Source organism: Mycothermus thermophilus, assembly GCF_041956435.1.
Source record: "Mycothermus thermophilus strain CBS 625.91 unplaced genomic scaffold VTJ04scaffold_2, whole genome shotgun sequence".
In the NCBI taxonomy this organism is placed as follows: Eukaryota; Fungi; Ascomycota; class Sordariomycetes; order Sordariales; family Chaetomiaceae; genus Mycothermus; species Mycothermus thermophilus.
Genome location: NW_027191428.1, coordinates 2485076 through 2491175, shown reverse-complemented (window position 1 = coordinate 2491175; position 6100 = coordinate 2485076).

The following is a 6100-nucleotide window of genomic DNA, read 5'->3' as shown; positions in this document are numbered from 1 at the left end:
TTACGCCGGTGTCTTGCCGACGATACGAGAAATTGAGTCTGGGGGTCTGTGGCCTGTTGCTTACAAATGAGTTCCCTCATAGACTTTGAAGGGTTGAGGTCTAGAGCGGATTCTGTAGCCGCAATCCTTACTACCCTTTCCCTGGTTAGGCTTGGTAGCTGCAACCATTTAGGGGAATCTGACTCTGCGCTAGAGGACTCCGGCATCTCGCTAGAGGAAAGAGCTGACTTTTTGTTAGGGAGTACTTGAACGGCTCTAAAATGGATGAGGTGATGGGTATCTGTGTCGAGGCGGGTATAAATAGCTCTATAGCTAACGTGCCTCGGAGTTTTAGCTGTTTTACCATGTAAGCGCTGGCGATGCAAGACTGAGTTGCTTATCTTGTTCTGAAGAGATGGTATCTATAATATGCGAATGTTAGCGTCGTTCGCTGTAGGTTGATAATCGGGTCGTCTCGATGGCCTATCGGCAGGGTTTTGCTTGCCGGCCTGGTGTTTAATTAGGATATTAAATTCTGAGAGATATATATACTAGCGCGCCTGGCGGCCGTTGAGTTGTTTCTGCTCCATGAAACTTTGTAGATTAAGATGGTCAGAATATATAGTGACTCGCTGGCGACTGCCTTTAATATAGTGGCGCTAATGCTTAAAGGCTTCTATAATGGCCATTATTTCTTTATTAGCTGTAGCATAGTTAAGCTCAGCATTTTTGAATTTGGAGGACTAAAATGCAATAAGGTGTCTTCTGCTTTGTTGATCAGGCTGTGAAAGCACTGCTCCTATAGTAAAATCAGAAGTGTCTGTTTCTAGAATAAGGGGCTTTTCGGGATCAAAGTACTAGAGCAACGGAGCAGACTAGAAAGCTCGTTTCAATTGTTCAAACGCTTCTCGTTGATCTTTTGTAAGGTCAAAGATGCCGGATTTCCTTCCCTTTTCTATACCTTTCATTATACTAGTTAGGGGAAGCGTAATTTGTGAATAATGGGAAATAAAACGTCGGTAAAAGTTGCAAAATCCTAAATAAACCTGCAGATCACGGTATATATAGGGTTCTGGCTAGTTTTAAACGGTTTGGACTCGACTCGATTCTATAGCGATTCCCTCGCGATTAACCACGTAGCCTAGGAAGGTAATATAGTCTTAGTGGGAAGCCGAGGACCTGCTCAACCTAGCTGTAAGATGGGACCTGGAGCTCCGAACGCCCTATGGGGCCGCCACCTGGGCACCCCAGGGCAGGAGACAGGCCCGGCCATCAACCATCGACCATATCTGGGCCTCTACAGGCCTAAAGGGCTCCTACTGCGGCGTTGGAACCCGGGGGCGCTCAGACCACTATCCCCAGGTTCTAGAGGTCTCACTAGGCCGGCCACAGGAAAGCCAGGCCAGCCAACCACCCGGGTGGTCCTGGGGTATGATGGATAAGAAGAGGGTAAAGGCCGAAGCTAAGAGCCTACCCCTGAAAATGGGCCTGGAAACAGGGGAACTCGCCAGGCGAGCCAGCACCCCCCAAGGCCTAGAGGATGCGTTCAACCAACTGGTGACCGAACTACAGGCGATTGCGGAACAAACCACGCCCAAGAGGAAGCCGAACCGCGGCTTCCAGGCCCCATGGTGGTCCCCAAGTCAACACCCCCCACTGCGCCTGTGGGCAGGGCGAGGAAACCGTGGAGCACTTGGTGGTTTGGTGCCAGTATCCCCCAAGGCCTAGACCCTGGGACCCTCGGGCGATTCGGACCCGCCTGGACTTCTACTACGTTCTGCGTGGCAGGGGCGCCAGAGCCCAGAGGCTTGCAAAGGGGGTGGTGAACTGGCTTCTACAGTCGGGGAGGCTCCCAGAGTATAGGCTAGCCGTAAGGCTAGACCTAGGCGTAGGGGAGGATCCGGGCTAGCACTGGCCAGGGGGCCACAGAGGGCCCCCAGGCCGGCACTGGCCTAGCCACTCTTTTCCTTTTCTTTTGTAGCTTTTTTGGATTCCTATATCTGTGGTTCTAAAGGAGGGTTACAGGTTTTTCACCCGGCCTACGGGCACGGTTTTCCTGTATACTAGCCGAAGAAGGACCGACGAGCCCTGACCAAGGGCATGGCGGAGTAGGAGAAATAAATAAATAAATATAGAGTAAAAAGGGCTGGTTAGTAGTTCCAGCCCTAATAATAGTTCGATTTTATAGTTGTAGGATTAGTGTAGGGGTAACTGGTTGGATTCCTTTTTAAAGAATACGCTAATTTATAGCTTAAGGTAAGGATACTACTCTACTACTTCCGCTACCTACCTCTAGGTCTCTTCGTCCTTATCCGGGAGGAGTTCCTCTTTCTTAACTATGATTACCTTTTCTACTATAGAGATAGTAATAAGGCCGGTCTCCTTTATATAGTAGGGATAGGATTTCTTCCTCCGGGTTAGTATTTTAAATGTCTTTACGCTAATTACCCGAATATAGATAGGAGAATCTATTTCTACAGCCTCTACCTTACTCTCGGGCGAGTTACAGTCTTCCCCGTTGTATTCTAACCAGTAGTATAGTACAGAGGGTACTGGATTCTATTCCCTCCTTAAAGTACGTCCTATCTTACAGTAGCCTTCCTACCGGTTACCCTTAAAGGAAGATCCTACCTAGAAAGGAACCTTCTGTAGCGGTTCCTCCGGCGCCTCGTCCCTTCCACTAGGTTCAGACCTCTTTACGACGGTGAGGGTGCCTGCGCGGGTGGCCTTAGTAAAACGTCGGGCGCGTTGTTGTTTCTGCTGTTCGATCTACGCATCTATAGCACGGTCTCGGCACTCCGTATCCGCCTACTTATCTTCCTTGATCGGTGGTAATAGTAGGTACTTAAAGGGGATTATAGCGACTTAGTTCTATTCCTATACGTCAGGAATACTCTCCGGCGGCTATACGAGCCTCCTACGGGTAGTATTTAGGAAAGCGCCCTACTAGCCTAGCTATAGGAGCCCTAGGAGTACCTATTTTCCCTTGGCGAGGTTACTCTCCTTTATCCTTACTCTTAGGAACCTCCTCCTATCGACTTCTATATTTCCGATAGTTATATAGGTCACCTCTCTAGCAGGTTTCCCCTTAAAGTTAGTAAGTAAAAGGGGTATATGGAGTTTCCTCCGTAGGAGTCCTAGTCGAGTATATAGGGTTACTATTACTTCTTTATCAATTAATATTCCTATTTCTACTCCTGTATCGGCCAACGCTTTCAGGGTTACTCTATATCCGTTAAGGTCGATTATAATTAGTATAGCGAAACTCTTATTTTTATATTGTTCTTTTAATACTAGACTATAGAGTATAATATACAGGTTTACCTTATCCCCTAGAAGGGAGGGCTTATTCCCTAGGGTATTTAGTTTTCCGATAATAGCTTCTTTTCTATAACCGTCTCTGCTAAATTATCTGCCTAGGTTAGTATCTAAATAGTACCTGCTATAGGCTTAGGATAGACCGACTTTGTATAGCTAGTTTATCCGTAGGAAAAGCAACGACCCTCCTCTATAAAATACTTCCTCTCGTCGGGAGTTAGGGTACACGCTCCTAGCGTAATGCTACTAATAGCACTGCGAACTGTGCTCGAGCTGCTCGTAGGGTTTTAGTTAAGCTGCCCGAGGGATTTGAGAAAAAAGTGCTGCCCGAGGCCCTCAACTTATTTTTAGAGCGCCCCTTATTATAGTTGTCAAATTTCCTCCAACTCTAGGGTATACTGCTAAGCCCAGCACTAATACTTATGGAAATCAATATCAGCATTAGCTACAGAAGGGACTAACGTCTTCCTTAATCTAAGGGTTAACTTCTTATAAAGTTTACGCTTCTAACAAGAGTGGTCGATTTTAGCCCGGATAATTAGTTATAGGAACTTACAGTAGAAGTTGTAGAACAACTTGCCTAACTTTATTTTAAAGGCGTTATATTTATTTGTAGCGCGGTCTTTATTAGTCGGATCGGTATAGTTAGCTTCGAGCAAGTCGAAAAGAAAGTTAAGGTTGTAGACTATACGTTTATCGTTAGAGGAGAGCAATAAAAACAGGTTTAGGTATTTCGCTACGTTACTAGTAATCAGTATAGTAATATACCCGAATTTAGTCGCTTTGTTCTAGAAAAGCTTAAGGTTTCCCTCCAGCTTCCGTATAACTATAGCCTTCTAAGTAGTATATTTAAAACGTCGCTACTAAAGAATTTATCTAGGTTAGAAATCTTTGTAGTCTTTCTAATTTTTTTCTCAGGCTCGGTAGTTATTTTTACTATAGGAAGGGGAGTATTACTAGTATAGCCAGTATTGTTGCTTTCAGGTTTAGGCTGGTAATTTCTTAGGTGACCGATCTGACGGCTTAGGTCCTTTACCTGGCGTTTAAGCTCCTAGATACAGGTATTCTTTTACTATAGTGCCTTAAGGGTGGCGATCTTCTCGGTTAAAGCGTTTATACACTCTTCGAAAGTAATAGCCGCTTGTTCTGCGTATTGGCGAGTTGGGTAGTCTTTTCGGAAAGCCGTTTATTTAGGCTAGCTACTTCCTTATAGTACTCTTTAAGCTTCGTCTATAGGAGGTTAATTTCGGATTTAAGGGCGACCTGGAGTATAGCAGTCTCTTCGTTAATGGTTCTAAGGTTCTCGTACTACGCTTTAAGGCCCAAAACGTAGATGACCAGCGCTCCTAGTAGGTGTAAAATCGAATTGTAATAAGTTATTAAGTTATATGGTATACTTAGGGCTAAGTCGCGCTAGACCCGGAGACGGGTCGAGGCCGGGTCCTCGTCTTCCTCCTTATACAGCTAGTCCTCGCGATAGGTCTCGAAGAGGGCAATAGTATAGTTCTGGAGGATAGAGTTAATAATTCCCCCGTCCAGGTTCTTCTTAGCCTGTCGGCCTACCTATTCGGGGATCGGATCGGCCAGTTCTACTACGCCAGCGGCTACCAGCGACTCTCGGGATTCGGGCTGGGCCAGAATATACCTCTGCTAGCTATCGTTGAACTTTCGGGAGCGCTAATAAGCGGTTTCGTTCAGCCGGTGCGGTTCAGTACAGCGCTCTTCTCAGGCGGGGTACAGGGTAGCATCACGCACCATTCTGCAAGAAGCTACCTTAGCGGGTTTGTCGATTCGTTGGTCAGTTTCAACTCTGTAGGTCGGTTGGTTCGTAGGATCTAGTTGTAGATACCTGAGTTGTTGGGTTGGATATTATAGTTGCCGTCGCCGGCCTGGGATAAAGGCAATGCAGAAGTAGTATAACGGTAGAGAAAGGTCTTACAAGGGCGTGCCTACGGAAAACCACTCTATTACTTAGAACTTCTGCGTTGCGAAAGGAAAGGAAAGAGGAATAGAATGGGCACCAGGCTCTCGCAGCCTAAGGAGGGTGCGCAGGTAGGTCTCGCCGGGCTAGGTTCCGGCGAGGGACCCCACCCTACGGCGGCTTAGGTTCCGCCCCACTCTGCCCAGGGTTAGGGTTATATGACTATGGCGCAGCCATGCCGTCACAAGTAGCTTACTTTTTTCCGCTGCAAAGGCTATTCCCTAGGTCCTTACCTACTATAGGCAGGTATCCTACTCCCTTTCTAGCTACCAGGCGTTAACTTCAGGGGTTTTTCTAAAAGCTAGAAGGTTAGTATTGTCTACGAACCCTATTAAGCTTAGGTACGGGTACCTCTCTTTTAGTACCCTATATAGGGTGCTGATATAGAGGAGGAATAGTACTAGGGAGAGCAGGGAGCCCTAGGGGACCCTAGCCCTTACTAATATAGGCTTTATAACCCTACTGTTGAACTAGAGGATTACCGAACGGTCGGCTAGCTAGGCATGTACCTAAAGGACTAGCCATCTTAGGTAGCCTAGGTCCCTAAAGGTAGCTAGTAGCCTAGTATAGTTCACTATATTAAAGGCCCCTAAAATATCTAGTTACAGGAGGGAGGCAGATACCTATTACCTCTAGGCCTCCTGGACCTAGGCTACTACTAGCTATACTACTAGTTCTGTAGACCTATAGGCCCTATTGCCTATTTACTCTTCGGGCAACAGGTTATTCGCCTCGGCTACCTCGGTCACCTTCTTCGCTACTATAGCCTCTATAACCATCCTAATAGTAGGTAATAGAGCTATAGGCCTATAGCCTATAGGG